Here is a 17223-nt window from a genome sequence, read left to right on the forward strand (position 1 = left end):
GATATAAGAGAGATTCCCCAGCCTACTTATCCATCATCTTATTTGAATTTCCATGCATTTTCATCTAATGTCTTGTGGGACAACCATCCTTCCTCCTTTAGTTCTTCCCATCTGAATAACCACCCATGTTATATTAATTCATCCTCTTATTCCTGATCCAGACTATTCCACTGTCATTAAGCTCTCTCATATCTCCAGTATTTTTTCTATTTTTTACCTATTTATTCTTTCATTTCAAAATATGAATGTATTCAAATCAGCCCATCTGCTTTCAATCTGGGGAACTGTGCTGCCTGGAGAAAGGAACTGGGCTGGCAGCCAGGGTAAGTTCCTGCTCACCAACCCAAACACCCAGAGAGTTTAAGATCATTGCTTCCAGTGGTCAAGGAAGCTTGCAGATTGCAGAAAACACTAGATTAGGCTTGGGAGGTTTTCCAGCCAGACTAGATTACACCCAGTGACGTTCTTCAATGACGGGAGTTGAGAGCACATGAAGTGAGTTCCAGCACATTGGTCCTTGCCCGGGGAGAGATTAGGACCATCATCCACAGTGGTGAGGTGCTCACCCAGCTTCCTGGAACACTAGAGGTGGCACAGGAGGTACTGTAGGCCTGATTAGACTGCACTCAGTAACCTCCATTCAGTCACAGGAGCTGAGGGAATAGGAGATGATTTCCAACACACCCAGGAGAAGCCTTGGAAAAATACATGAAAAGCAGAAATATAGGAAAATGACAAAATAAAAGACCAAAATGCAATCTCAAACCTCCAGCAAATCCCAAGAAAGCCTAATAGCCATGTACATAGAAGAAAATATATGCCATGCACCTGAAATATCTGAAATAACAGCAACTGAAATAAAGAAGCAAACCTGGGAACTTTAAAGGAATTCAAACTAGGAAAAAATCTCACAGGTAAAAGAAGAAATGAAAAAAGTAATGAAAGAGATGTTGAACACAACTAAAGAAGACAAAGTTAAAACATTAGCGGAACAAAACAAAAAGATAGAATCCCTGGATGAACAATATAAGAAACAAAGAAAGCTTCCTGCCATGCTTGGCAGACTCTGGAGCTCTGGGACTGATGGTGCTATCCATTCCAGTGGCTGGGAGGCCTGGGGTGAGTGTCCCCGCACCATCTGTTGAGCCCAGCTAGTTTAGGATCCTTGCTCAGCCCCAGCCAGGGAACTTCACAGCTTCCTGCTGCACTGGACCCGCTTGGCGGGTATTGAGCTGGCCTGAACAGGCCTCCTTACTTCCTGCCATGCTTGGTGGACTCTGGGGATTTAGACCCACCTGCGCCCTAAATTCTGGAGAGTTGGCTGAATGAAATGAGTTTCCCTGAACCCTCCCGAACCCTGGAGTTTGGGATCATTGGTCCAACCAGACAAGGAACTTCACAGCATTCTGCCACAGTCAACCTGCCCTACCCCAAGTGACCCTCTCTCAATCCAGAGAACTGGGGAGCTAGAGTCCCAGGAGCTGAGGGCATAGAAGAGGATTTCCAACAAGCCTGGGGAAGCCATGGAATAACACATGAAACACTGAAATATAGGGAAATGACAAAAGAACAAAATACAATCTCAAACATCCAGCCTATCCCAAGAAACCTTAGAAGCTATGTACATAGAATAAAATATATGCCATACAGCTGAAATAACTGACATAATAGTAAATGAAATAAAAAAGCAAATCTGGGAAGCTTTAAAGGAATTCAAACTAGAAATAATCTCCCAGGTAAAACAAGAAATGATAAAAGAAATGAAAGAGATGCTGAACATACCTAAAGAAGATACAGTTAAAAAATTAGAAGAACTAAGCAAGGAGGTAGAATCCCTGGATAGAAGAAACTAAACAAAAAAATAGAATCCCTGAATATAAGAAACAAAGAGGATACATAAAGCAGATGCAAAGAGATATACAGGAAATAAAAAATTCCATTGAAATTTGTAAAAACCAATTCAATGAAAGTGAAGATAGAATTTCAGACCTCGAAGACAAGATTGCAGCTAGTGAACAGGAAAGGAAAGATGTTTTAAAAATAATGAGGAATCAGGAAATAACAATTCAACAGCTGCAAGATGATGCAAAGAAAAGCAACATATGATTGATAAGGATAAATAAAAAAGAAGGGGCAACATAAAGGATGTCAAGAGGATATTTAGAGAAGTAATAGCTGAAAATTTCCCAACATGAGAATGGAAACTGATGTCATGATCAGGGAAGCATATAGAACCCCAAATAGCCATAATCAAAACAAAACTACACCCAGACATGTCATAATCACCATCCCAGAAATCCAACATAAGAATAGAATATTAAACGCTGTCAGAAAGAAAAGACAGATCACTTATAAAAGAAAACCTATAAGAATCAAAGCAGACATCACAGCACAAACAATGAAGTCAAGAAGATCATAGAGTAAAGTATTTCAGATCCTAAAGGAAAGTAATTTTCAACCTAGACTGATGTACCCTGAAAAACTGTCCTCCAAAAGGGATGGAAAATAAAATACTTCCATGACAAAAACAACTGAAGAACTTCATAATCACCAAGCCAACCCTGCAAAGAATACTGAAAGACAATTTAGATGCACTTAGGAAAAAAACCACTACACAAAGCAAACAATTAAACAGAATGGAAAGATAAAGATGCAACAGCAGAAAGATAACATGTCAACAATAAACCAACAGGTTTTTTGAAGTACAATCTCATTAATATAGTTCAAGATTCATTTCTCTTGCCTCAGCCTCTGGGGTCCCAGGATCACAGGCTTGTATCACTGTACCTTGCAGTAATATTCCTTCTTATATGCATCAAAACGCATACCAAACAGTGAGTTCTGGGTTGCAAGAGAGGGTTTATTTATTGTTCCTGTCAATTAAGTTTTAATCCACAAATTGGTGGAGAAAAATGTCAGCTTGCTAGGGTGCTGGCTGCAGAGTCTCTATGGAGAAATCAGATCAGATGCTAGAATATGCCAACATGGATGGGGCCAGAAGAATGGATAAAGATTCTAATTAACCAAGGTGGTAACTGAAGGGAAAAATAAAACTAGGAAGAAGAAGGAAAAGCATGGATGGAGAATCAAAGCCTGATGTACTCACTGAGCCCCATTCAGCACTATGCTAGGCACACCCAGGGCACTTAAGGTCATGCCGAGATTGTGGCTGCCAAAAACGGCAGTCTATGAATCCTGGGGCCTTAGCACAGCACAGTGAGCAGTGATACCAAGGGGGAAAAGCTGTATTGGCTTTTGGTGACTGATGGAAATTGAGACCTGGGACCCTGCAAAGCAGCCAAAGCCACAAGGCTGAACCACAGGAGACAACAAGAAATTTCAAAACTGTGCTGAGAATGCAGTGAAGACAACTGGCTCAGTGTGCAGTGGACCCAAGAGGAAGACCTGCATTGAGTCCCAGTGAGTACTAGGGACTGGGTCCCACAGATGCTGTCACTGGCCAGAGGATAACTTGGAGTTGGACAGAGCTCAGTACCACGGCAGCATCAGTGACACAGAGAGGACTGGTGGAGGACATATTGGAGTTGGGCAGCACCCACAACATGGTGACATCAGATAGTCATCCCTGGTGCAGAGAGGTCTGGTGAAGGACATCTTGAAATTGGGCAGAGCCCAGGGGCATGAGGGTGTTAGTGACACAGAGAGGACTCGTCAAGGACATCCAGAAACTCTGCAGACCCCAGTGCCATGGTGACATCAGATAGATGTCCCTGGTGCAGAGAGATCTGGAAGAGGACAGCTGGGATTTGGACAGAGCCCTGTGCTGTGGTGACATCATTCAGGGTCTGGTGGGGCTGAACCACACTTCTGGTTGGTGCCCAATAAGCAGATACAAAATAGTCATGACTCTGTGATGTCCACAAGGTACAACCTAACTTGCAGATTGACTGGCACAGAGGCTGGAGGCTAGCCTGCATTGTCCCTGCATCCCTGCCTATATCAGATAGCAGCAAATTGTGGAGGACAGCAAAAACTCAAGTCAGCACGCTCTGGAAAGACCCTAAGCAATATGGAGAGGGCCAGAGAATCCCAGGACACACCAGTCTGAAAGAAACCAGAAACATGACAAGACATGGAAATAAAAAAAAATCTCCAGCTGCTAAACCTGGGGAAATAAGCCCAGGATAAGTAATCACAGAAGAGAACCAACACAGTAACCATCCAATACTAGACACAGCATCAGCTGAAATAAATACCCTCATGACCTCATAAGTGAGTTAAGATATAGAGATTAATTAAACAAATGATAAGCCCTGCCAAAGAGAACACAGATGAAAGAACAGAGGAAATGAGAAAAGAGAAACCTCTGAAGAAGAATTTAAACATAAACTAGAATACATGAAACAGATCCAAAGAGATTCCCAGGAAACTAAAAACTCCATTGAACACTGGCAAAATGCCTTGGCAGAAACTAAAGTTAGCCTTTGGAAACTTGAAAAGAGATTTATGATATATGATTGTGAAAGAAAAGACCTCTTAAAAATAATGAGGAAACAAAAAGAAACTATTCAAAGGCTAGAAGATTACAAAAGGATACATAACTTAAGAATAAAGCATGTGAACGAGGGAACAGGAGTAACCAAAAATGAAATACAAAGAATATTCACAGATTTATTGAAGGAAAACTTCCCAAGTGCAGGAAAAAGAAATGATATCCAGATAAATGAGGCATACAGAACTCCAGCCAACTACAACCAAAACAGATCTACACCCAGACATATAATAATCAGGATTCCAGAAATGCACCAAAAGAGCAGAGTACTAAAAGCAGCCAGGGAAAAGAAGCCGATAACCTACAATGGGAAATTATCAAAATAACAACAGACTTACCAACACAAACTCTCAAATCGAGAAGGGCATGGGGGAAAATATTCCAAGCCCTGAAAGAAAATAATTTGTAACCAAGACTGATATGGCCAGAAAAACTCTCTCTCAAAATTAATGGAGAAATATGATGTTTCCAAGACAAGGAGGAAGTGTGGGAGTTCATGGCCACCAACCCAAGCCTACAAGAGTGCTAAAGGACATTCCAGAGAGATAGAGGAAGGGATACCAGTATTCCAGCAACAGTGGCAGAGAGGCCTCAGTGAATGGGGCAGACAGTGGAATGTGGGAGTAAGGTGGACAAATTATAGCAGTAAATTGGAGTAGCAAGCATGAGGCAGAGGGTAAGCTATAATACTTAGTATAGATATCTTTGATACAGTATAAAAAAGGCAGAAGTCATTGTTAATATTGTATGAGGATTTAAAAGTCACAGTAGTCCTATCGCTCTGTTTAGTTTGAATTTATATTTATATAAGATTTGAGGGCACAGACATCTGACCCAAAAATAACAGGTTATACCATGGTAACAATCCTTAATTTCCTATTAACTTTAACTGAAACCCTGTATTACTTGCATTGTCTTACTATGACTGATCTTATTTGAAACTGATTCATTAGACTGCAGTTTTGCCTTGGCTGATTTTATTTGAATTTGGTATGCTTGATAGTATCAACCCTAAAAGTAGAGGCAACTACTCTGAAGATAACAAGATGTAAAAGATATCCATACCAGTTTTGATTATTAACAGCTCTCAAGTCCTACAATGTTTTCAAAGTTGTGTTTTTATAAAAATAGCTCTGTAATGCTATGCTTAACTATATTAAGCCTGATGATGTGGAGAAGTCTATTGAAAATAATAAGAGAAACATAGTAACTATATGTGGCCTTATGTGTCTTTTTCATTGCATGTTTTTCTAGGAATTGGTTTTGATGTCTTGTTATGATTTGTTTTTTCCTATAATACAGAGAAGATAGATATACATGTAGAAATTCACACATGGGAAGAATTTTATAAACTATTTATGGAAACAGATTATATAATACAGGGTGTAATGAACAGATACTCTGAAGAAGAAGAGACACTATGAAACCCAATGCCAGTTCTGTAGCATTATGATATAAAATCTAGCAATACTATTATTCACTGTCCAGAGTGATATTAGTCTAGACTCTTAAGTTCAATTTCAGCATACGTAAATATAAGGACAGCTACTACAAAGAGAATGAGAGATACTATGGTAGTCATTATTGTCTTCCCCAATGTCAGAACTCAAAGACTTAAAAAGCCTTCATCATCGTGTAAAAATTTATTAGTTCTATAATGTGCAGTATGTATTTAATGTGTGTGAAGATGGGCAAAACTACTTGGAAGAAAACTAGAGACAATTAGATAAACAGTGAAGATCTCCAGGGGACTTGCTTTGAAATCTGTATTTCTTTAAATTGTTTCTTCTTGAACTGTTTTGTTCTGTTTTGATATGTTTAATCTTATCCTCTTTAACATAAAAAAACAAATGTGTACGACTGATAACCATATTACTAAGATTTGTTAGATCATTGAGCAGAAACGGTTCGCAGTGTCGCTATTTGACCGTCACTTTAAAAACTTTAATTTTGTTACCTGAACAACTATTTCCAAGATGACAATATGTAACTTATTAACTGGGGATTTCTTACAGATTATTTTTCTGTAATTCTGTATTATTTGTACCTTTTTTTTCTCCATGTATTTATTTTTTATTTCTTTCTCTTTAAATAAAAAAAAGAGGACACAACTACATAACAACACAGGTCAGAACGGAACAGTATAAGCAACATAGTGTTTCACCACAAGATACACCGATATAACAGTAGTTACCATAGTGTCTCTTTCCTTGAAATATTTGAGTATAACTTCATACACTGTAGTATCAAACATAACATGAAATTGTAAAACCATTCAAGAAAATGAAAGTATTACAGGGTATTTAGAACCAACTATTAGAAAATGAACAATGGTTTCTATATAATCTCTTTGTCTGTAGAAATTTTTGTTTATACTATCACATATAATAAAGTCCAATAGACACAACATGATAAACCAATGGAGTCAGAAGAACAAAAGCTTCATGGGACTTCAAAACAAGATGATATTAAATCAGCACTAGCTATTTACATAGTCTTATTTTCTTCAGAATAAATGTTCATACATCACAGAAGATAAAATCATACAACCCAGGATAAAACGGTTCCAATTAATGAATGAAACCATTATAAGGCTTCAAAAGAATGTCATGATTACCACATACTTTTATGTATACTTAGCATGATTTACACCAGGGGAAGAATTCAGTATTTATAAATGTGAGTTTGATTTATTTCACTTATGAGTATGGTCTCAAGCTGCGCCCATTTATTTATAAATATCTGAGTGTGATCATTGTTTATAGCTGAGTAGTACTCCATTGTATAAAATTACCACAATTTTTAAATCCAATCCTCAGTTGATGGATACTTGGGTTGTTTCCAAGATCTGTCATTTACAAACTGTGCTGCTCTAAACATAGGTGGATATATACAACTGTGGTATGACATTTTCAGGTCTAAAGGGAATATGCCTAGAAGTGGAATAGCTGTGTCAAATAGGACTTCAAATCCCATCTTTTGAGAAGTCTCCAGACTGACCTTCACAATGGCTGATCCAGTCTACACTCCCACCAACAGTTCAGGAGAGTTCCATTTTCCCCACAGGCTTTCCAGAATTTGTTGCTGGTGGTTTTCTTGATCCTGGCCATTCTTTCAGGAATGAGATGGAATCTCATTGTGGTTTTAATTCACATTTCTCTAATCACTAATGATGAACATTTCTTCATGTATTTATTTGCCATTTGTATTTCTTCATCTGAGATGTGTGTATTCATCTCAGATGCCCATTTTTGACTGGATCTTTGAATTTTGGTGGTCTCATTTTTTAAATTCTTTATATGTTTTAGACAGAAGTCCTTTGTCAGAGGGACAGTCCACTAAGATATTTTCCCAGTTTGTGGGTTTTCTTTTCACGATGCTGGAGGTTTCTTTTGACCTGCGGTAACATTTGAACGAGTGGATCCCAGTTGTTGATTCTGGGAAGCATTTCCCCTGTGGTAAGAGTCCTGTTCATGAATAATCTACCTACCCCTATGTCTTCAAGGCTTTTACCCAATTTTTCTTCCAATAGATTTACTGTTTCTGTTTTAATATTGAGATCTTTGATCCATTTAGATTTTAATTTAGTACATGTTGATAGGCACGGGTTTAGTTTCAGTTTTTGGTATTCAAAGTACCAGTTGTTCCAACATCATTTATTAAATAGACTGTCATTCTTCCAGTGAAACTTTTTGACTCCTTTATCAAAGATAAGGTACTTGAGTGTGTTTGTAGTTGTGGATGTATTTTCTATTCCATTGATCTTCTATGTATTTCTATCCCATTGATCTTCAGCTCTGTTGTGATTCGAGTATCATGATGATTTTACTACAGTTGCTTTATAGTGTAATTTCAATTCAGTCATTGTAATGCCTTCTGCGTTGCATTTGATGCTTAGAACTGTCTTTGCTATTCTAGGTCTCTTCTGATTCCAGATGAATTTGAAGAGTGATTTCTCTAGATCTATGAGGTATATTGATGGTACATTTATTGGCATTGCATTGAATCCATACAACAGTTTTGGGAGAATGGCCATCTCCACAATATTTACTCTTCCTAAACATGAGCAATGGATGTTTTTCCATTTTCTGAGATCCTCTGCGATTTCTTTTTTCAGTGTATTATAATTTTTGCTATATAAATCTTTCAGTTCTTTTGTGAGGATAATTCTTAAATATTTCATTTTTTGGTTGCTAGTGTGAAGGGTGTAGCTTCTCTTTTTATCTCTCTGTGACTTTGTTTTTAGTGTTTAGCAAAGCTACTGATTTTTGAGTAATGATTTTGTATCCAGTGACTTTTCTGTATTTATTCATTATATCTAGGAGTCTTCAATGGAGTTTTGCCAGTCTTCTAAGTAGAGTATCATGTTATCTTCAAATAATGATAATTTTAAGTCTTCTTTTCCTATCTTTAGCCCTTTTATTTCTCTCTCTTATCTAATTGCTCGGGCTAGTACTTCCAGTGCTATATATAATAGGAGTGATGATGAGGTACATCCTTGTCTTGTGCCTGATTTTAAAGTAAAGGCCTTCAGATTTTGTCCATTTAGCATGAAAATGGCTATTGATTTGTTATAGATGGCCTTTATTATGTTGCAGTAAGGATCATCTATTCCAATTTTCTATAAGGTCCTTATCATAAATGAATGTTGGACCTTATCAAAAGCTTTTTCTGCATCTATAGAAATGATCATATGACTCTTACTTTTGACTTTATTGGTATGGTGGATTACATTCATTGGTTTATGTATGTTGAACCATCCTGGCATGCCTGGGATGAACCCTACTTGGTTATGGTTTGCAATCTTCTTGATGATTTGCTGTATGCTACTTGTCAATATTTTTTTTGAGGATTTTGGCATCTGGGTTCATTAGGCAAATTGGCCTATATTTCTTTTTTTTTTTGTGGGGTCTTTCTCAGGTTTTAGTACTAGAGTAATGTTTGCTTCCAGGAATGACCTAGGAAGGATTGCTTCCCTTTCAAATTCACTGAGGATTTTAAGGGGTGTCGGCATTATGTTTTTCTTGTATTTCTTGTAGAATTCTGCAGTGAATCCTTCTAGGCCTGGGCTCTTCTTTGTAGATAAGGACTTAATTATGTTTTCAGTTTCATTAATAGAAATGGGGTTATTCAGCAGCTTTACATCTTCTTGACCTCGCTTTGGTACTTCACATATTTCTAGGAATCTGTTTCTTCTGTGTTATCAAACCTACCAGTGTAGAGATTTTCAAAGTAGGTGTTGATTAGGCAAGCGCCAGCAGTTCCAGAGGCCCTGAGACCTGGGGTAAGTGCCTCATGCACTTTCCTCCGAGTCCAACCTGTTTGGGACCCTCATGCCTTCCAGGTGCACTGGAACAGCGCATCATGTCTGGGGCACCTGCATCCACCTCCCTGTTCATGGTTGTGCTTAGAGGACTGTGGAGTTCCAAGAAAGCAGGCAAGTGCTACCGGTTTCAGAGGCCCAGCAGCCTGGGGTAAGTGCCCCACGCACTTTCCCCTGAGTCCAGCTTGTTTGGGACCCTTGCACCTTCCGGGTGCAATGGAACAGCTAGGCAGGTTTGGGGCACATGCATTCACCTCCCTGTTCACGGCTGTGCTTGGAGGACAATGGAATTCTAAGCAAGCAATCAGGCCCCATTGGTTCCAGAGGCCCAGAAGCCTGGCATAAGTGACCTGTGCACGTTCCCCCAAGCCCAGCTAGTTTGGAACCCTCTTGTAGCCCAGCCAGGGAAAGTCACGGCTCCTGGATGTACTGGAGAAGCACAGCAGTTCCGGAAGCAGGCATCAGCCTCCCCTCTCCCAGCTGTGCTTGGCAGACTGTGGAGTGTTAAGCAAGCAGGAGGGCACCATCAGTTCCAGAGGCTGGGCTTAAAGCCACCTGATCCAGCTGCAATGACCCTCTATCCATCCAGAAAACTGGGTGCCAGAATCTCAGGAGCTCAGGTCATAGAAGACAATTTCCAAAAGACCCTGAGGAAGCCTTAAAATAACACTTGAAACACAGAAATATAGGAAAATGACAAAACAAAATAGCAAATTATCTCTCAAACCTCCAGCCCATCCAAAGAAACCTTATGAAGGGTGTATGTAGAAGAAAATATATGAAAATATATCTCAAATATTGGACATAATAGAAACTGAAATAAACAAGCCAATCCAGCAAGCTTTAAAGAAATTTAAAATAGAAATAATCTCCCAGGTAAAAAAAGAAATGATAAAAGAAATGAAAGAGATGCTGAATACATCTAAAGAAAACACAGTTCAAAAATTGGAGGAACTAAACCAAAAGATAGAATCCCTAAATGAGGAATATAAGAAACAAACAGAATACATAATGCAGATGCACAGATATATACAGGAAATCAAAAATTCCACTGAAAGCTGCAAAAGCCGCCTAAATGAAAGGGAAGATAGAATTTCAGACCTTGAAGACAAGATTGCAGCTAGTGAACAGGAAAGCAAAGGTCTTTTAAAAATAACAAAAAATCTGGAAATAACAATTTAAGAACTGCAAGATGATGCAAAAAAAAAAAACAACATGAGAGAGATAAGAATTAATGAAAAAGAAAGGGATGACACAAAAGACATCAAGAGGATATTTAGAGAGGTAATATCTGTACATTTCCCAGACAGGAGATCAGAAACCACCACCAGGATCAGCGAAGCATATAGAACTCCAAATAGTCATAACCAAAAGGAAACTACATCCAGACATATAATAATCACCATCCAAGAAATCCAAAATTAGAGTAAAATATTAAAAGCTGCCAGAGAGAAAAGACAGATCACTTATAAAGGAAAACCTATCAGAATCACAGCAGGCTACTCAGCACAAACAATAAAGTCAAGAAGAGCATGGAGTGAAGTATTCCAGATCCTAATGGAAAATGATTTCCAACCTAGACTGATGTACCCTGAAAAATTGTCCTTCAAAATCGATGCTGAAATAAGATACTTCCATGATAAAGAACAGCTGAAGAACTTCATGATCACCAAGACAACCCTGCAGAAAATATTGAAAGACAGTTTAGATACACTTAGGAAAAAACGAACAAGCAAAGCAGACAGAGTGGAAAGATAAAGCTGCAACAGCAGAAAGACAACATGTCAACAATATACCAACATGTAACAGTTATAACAATTAATGTAAATGGTCTCAGTGCACCATTTAAAAGAAACAGACTGGCAGAATTGATCAAGAAACAAATTCCAACCATATGCTGTGTATAAGAAACCAATCTAACCCAAAAGAACACTCACAGACTGAAAGTCAAAGGATGGAAAACAATACTTCATGCAAGAGGAACCTAACAAAAAGCAGGAATAGCCATTCTGTTTGCAGACAATTTGAACTTTAAACCAATAATGATTGGAAGACACGAAGAAGATCACTTCATACTTGTTAGGGGAAAACTTCAAGAGGAAGAGATAAGTACCTTAAATACACATGTATCAATTTCCAGAGTGCACCGTTATATAAAGCAAGTATTAACAAAAATGAAAAATCAAATTGTCAGTAACACAATTGTAACAGGAGACCTTAACACACCATTGACACCCAGGGACAGATCGACCAGACAGAAAATCAGTAAAGAAATATCAGAACTGAATCACACAAATGAACAAATGGACTTGATAGACATATACAGAGTGTTCCATCCAACAACATCAGAGTACACATTCTTCTCAGCAGTACATGGGTCATTCTCAAAAAGAGACCATATATTAGTTCACAGAACATTTTTAAATAAATGCAAAAGAGTTGAAATTTTCCCTTGCATGTTATAGGATCATAGTGATTTTAAATTAGAAATTAATGATACAAGATATTGCAAAAATCCCACAAACACATGGAAACTGAATAACACACTCTTCAGGAATCAGTGTGTCACAGGGGAAATTAAAGAAGAAATTAAACAATACCTACAAGCAAATAAAATAAAAATAAAAACTTAGCGGAATATGTGGGATGCAATGAATGCCATCCTCAGAGGAAAATTAATTGCACTGAGTTCCCACTTCAGGAAAACAGAATGAATACAAATAAATAACCTTATGGTACACCTCAAACATCTAGAAATAGAAGAGCAAGTGAAGCCCAAAGCCAAAAGAATAGGAAATTGTTAAAATCAGACCAGAAATCAATGCTATAGACATTAAGAAAACAATCCAAAGAATCAATGAATCAAAGATTTGGTTCATTGAAAGAATAAATAAAACTGATAAGCCCCTAGCCAATCTTATTTTACAATGTGAAGAAAAACCTCAAATCCATGCAAAAAGAAATGAAAAAGGTGAAATCACTACAGTCGCTATAGAAATACAGAAGATCATCCACACCTATTTCGAAAACCTACACTGTCAAAGGTTTGATAACACAGAAAAATAAATTCCTAAAAACATATGAAGTAACAAAGCTAGGTCAGGAGGATGTAAAACTGCTGAATAACCCAATTTCTATTAATGAAATTGAAAATGTAATTAAGTCCTTACCTCCAAAAAATAGCCCAGGCCCAGACGGATTCACTGCAGAATTCTACAAGAAATACAAAAAGACCTAATGCAAACACTCCTCAAACTCTTCAATGAAACTAAACGGGAAGCAATCCTTCCTAAGTCATTCCTGGAAGCAAATATTACTCTAGTACCAAATACTGAGAATGACCCAACTAAAAGTGAGGACTATAGGCCAGTCTCCCCAGTGAACACAGATGCTAAAATCCTCATTTAAATATTGGCAAATAGAATGCAGCTAATCATCAAGAAGATTATACACCATGACCAGGTGGGATTCATACCAGGCATGCAGGGATGATTCAACATATGTAAATCAATGAATGTAATCCACCATATCAATAAAGCCAAAAGTAAGAATCACGTGATCATTTCTACAGATGCAGAAAAAGCTTTTGATAAGGTGCAACATTTATTCATAATAAGAACCTTACATAAAATTGGAATAGAGGGTCTTTACCTCAGTATAATAAAGGCCATCTATTACAAACCAACAGCCAGTATCATGCTAAATGGCCAAAAAATGAAGGGCTTTACTTTAAAAACAGGTATAAGACAAGGAAGTCCCTTATCACCACTCCTATTTAATATAGTACTGGAAACACTAGCCAGAGCAATTAGACGAGAGAGAAATAAAAGGTGTAAAGATAGGAAAAGAAGAAGTTAAATTATCATCGTTTGCCAATGACATGATACTCTATATAGAAGACCACATAAGCTCCATTGAAAGACTCTTAGGTATAATAAATTCAGTAACGTAGCTGGATACAAAATCAGTACTCAAAAATCTATAGAATTGCTATACACTAACCACAAAGTCACAGAGAGAAATAAGAGAACCCACACCCTTCACACTATCAACAAAAAAGGGAAAAATTTAGGAATTACTCTTATGAAAGAAGCAAAAGACCTATAACGTGAAATTTATAATACACTGAAATAAATTCAAGATTATCTCAAAATATGTAAAGACATCCCTTGCTCATCAATAGGAAGAATAACTATAGTGAAAATGGCCATTCTCCCATAACTCTTATACAGATTCAATTCAATCCCAATAAAAATAACATCAACATACATCATAGATCTAGAGAAATCATTAGCAAAACTCATCTGGAGTGAGAAGAGACCTAGAATAGCATTGACAATTCTAAGCAACAAGGGCAAGGCTGGAGGCATCACAATCCCTGACTTGAAGTTGTACCACAAAGCAACCTTAGTAAAATCAACATGGTACTGGAATCAAAACAGAGCTGAAGATCAATGGAATAGATTAGAAGATACAACCACAACTACAAACACACTCAACCACCTTATCTTTGATAAAGGATCCAAAAAGGTTCACTGGAAGAACAAGTTTCTTTAATAAATGGTGTTGGAGAAACTGGCTCTCCATATGCCAAAAATAAAACTAGACTCATGCCTATGAGCATGTACTAAATTAAAATCTAAATGGGTTAAAATCTGAATATTAAAACAGAAACAATATATTGGAAAACAAATTGGGTAGAAACCTTGAGGACAGAGTGTTAGGTAGAGAATTCATGAACAGTACTCAAGCCACATGGAAAATACTTCCCAAATACCATATCTGGGAATATCTCCTATTAAAAAGTTTCTGCATGTCAAAAGATATCTCCAGCACAGTGAAAAGAAAACCCACAAACTGGGAAAATTTCTTAGTGTACTGTCCCTCAGACAAAGGACTCTGTCTAAAACATGTAAAGAATTTTAAAAAAATAGGACCCCCAAAATTCAAAGATCCAATCCAAACATGGGAATCTGAGATGAATACACACTTCTCAGATGAAGAAATACAAATGGCAAATAAATACATGAAAAAATGTTCATCATCATTAGTGATTAGAGAAATGTGAATTAAAATCACAATGAGATTCCATCTCACTCCTGAAACAATGGCCAGGATCAAGAAAACCATCAACAACAAATGCTGGAAAGGCTGTGGGGAAAAAGGAACTCTCCTGCACTGTTGGTGGGAGTATAGACTGGTGCAACCATTTGGAGATTTCTCAAAAACCTGGGTTTGGAATTCCCATTTTTTCTAGCTATCCCACCTGTAGGCAAATTCCCAGAAGAACAGAAAGCATCTTACCTCAGTGATATATGTGCACCCATGTTTATAGAAGCACAGTTTGTAAATGCCAGATCTTGGAAACAACCTAAGGGTCCATCAGCTGAGGAATGGATAAAAAAATTGTGGTAGTTTTATACAATGGAGTACTACTCAGCTATAAAGAAGGATCACATTGAGATATTTATAAATAAATGGATGCAGCTTGAGACCATACTCATAAGTGAAGTAAATCAAACTCACATATATGAATACTGAATAGTTTCCCTATTGTAAGCAATGATTCAACTATATAAAGAATGTGGTTATCATGACCCCTATTATTGTGGATTTGAAGCCTTATAAATTGTTCAGTCATTAATTGGAATGGCTTTATTCTGGCCTGTTTGATATTATGGCCTGTGATGATACAAACAGCTACTTTGAAGAAAACTGAATACCTAGTGCTGAGTTAAAATCATCTTGTTTTGAAGTCCCAACAAACTGCTGTTCTTCTGTCTCCATTTGTTTTTATCATGTTGCATCCTACTGGATTTTATCATATGTAATACTATAAACAGAAATTTTTATAGGCAAAGAGATAATATAGAAACCATTGTTAGTTTTCCATTGGCTAGTTCTAAATACCCTGTAATACTTTCATCCTCTTGAATGGTTTCACACTGCCTTGATATGTTTGAAGCCATAGTATATGAAGTTATATTCAAATATCTCAAGGAAAGAGACAGTAAGGTAACTACTATTAAATCGGGTTATCTTGTGGTAAAGCACCAGGTTGCTGAAATTGTTATGTTTTGATTTGTATTGTTATGTTGTTATATCCTCTTTTATCTCAATCTCCCCTTTTTATAAAAAATATTTATTTGTTTCATTATTATTTTTTTTAATTAAGGGAAAATAAATTAAAAAATAGCGGGTTATTTTATATTAACTTTTTGTTTTCCTATTAACCTGATTTGAACCCATGTATTGCTCTCCCCATCTTGTTTTGACTGATTTTACTCTATTATATTTTGTTTGGTAGTATAGGCAACTACTTTGAAGGCAATAAGATTCACTATGATGCCCATTCTGGTTTCACTATTGAAGTCCTGTAATGTCTCCAATGTTTAGGTTTTATTGGTCTTGTTCTTCACTGTTTTGTTCAATTTTATTACACCTAATGATATAGGCAATTCTTTTTAAGGTAGCAAGAGGCATTATGGTAACCATTGTTGATTACCTTGTATTCTGTTTTTCCATCATGTGCTATGTCTATTCTTTGTTTTGAGTGACTGCTTTGTTTTGTCATATTTTGTTTTATTCTCTTCCAAAAAAAGTAATAAGAACTACGGGTGTAATAAAACCCAAAATGTGTTAATGTTGTTGTACAAAAGAGAGGAAAACAGTGCTCTAAATGATACAACTGCAAGTGTGTTTAGATAGATGACCATATTAATAACTTTTTAATTGGATCACTGGGCACAACTGTTTGCCGTCTCACTGTTTGAGCGTGCACTTTGTATGATTCAATCCTGTAACTTTAACAACTATTTCTAAGATAACAATATGTAATCTATTGCCTAGTGATTTCATAACTGTTTTTCTTTTGAAATTCTGTATTACATGTACCCTTATACTGTTTTGTTTTTTTTTTCCTTTAAATAAAAACAAAAAAACCAAAATAGGTGTTGATCATCTTCTGTATTTCTACAGAGGCTGTAATGATTGCACCTTTTTACTTCCTCAGTGCATAAATTTGAGCTTTTTCTTCCCTTTTTTAAATAAGGTCGGCTAGGGGCTTATGAATTTCATTTATTCTTTCAAAGAACCAACTCTTTGATTCATTGATTCTTTGGATTGTTTTCTTAGTCTCTATTCCATTAACTTCTGTTCTGATTTTTATAATTTTCTCCCTTCTTTTGTCTTTGGGCTTGAATTGCTCTTCTTTTTCTAGATGTTTGAGGTGTAGCATCAGGGTTTTTTACTTTTATGCATTCTGTTTTCCTGATGTGGGAAATCAGTGTATTAAATTTTCCTCTGAGGACTGATTTCATTGCATCGCACAGATTCCGGTAAGTTGTATTTGTATTTTCATTTGCTTTTAGGTATTGTTTAGTTTCTT

At 36.9% G+C, this 17223-nt stretch overlaps 1 non-coding gene across 1 annotated transcript; it reads right to left on the reverse strand.

Moving 5' to 3' along the window:
* Positions 1–2795: 2795 nt before the first annotated feature.
* Positions 2796–2921, reverse strand: LOC111756154 (small nucleolar RNA SNORA40). Its single transcript, XR_002790634.1, has one exon. It is a non-coding gene; the product is annotated as a small nucleolar RNA SNORA40 (small nucleolar RNA).
* Between the last annotated feature and the right edge of the window lie 14302 nt (positions 2922–17223).

Source organism: Cavia porcellus, unplaced genomic scaffold (assembly GCF_034190915.1).
Source record: "Cavia porcellus strain 051 isolate PalLab524CR breed Dunkin Hartley unplaced genomic scaffold, mCavPor4.1 scaffold_3, whole genome shotgun sequence".
Lineage (NCBI taxonomy): Eukaryota > Metazoa > Chordata > Mammalia > Rodentia > Caviidae > Cavia > Cavia porcellus.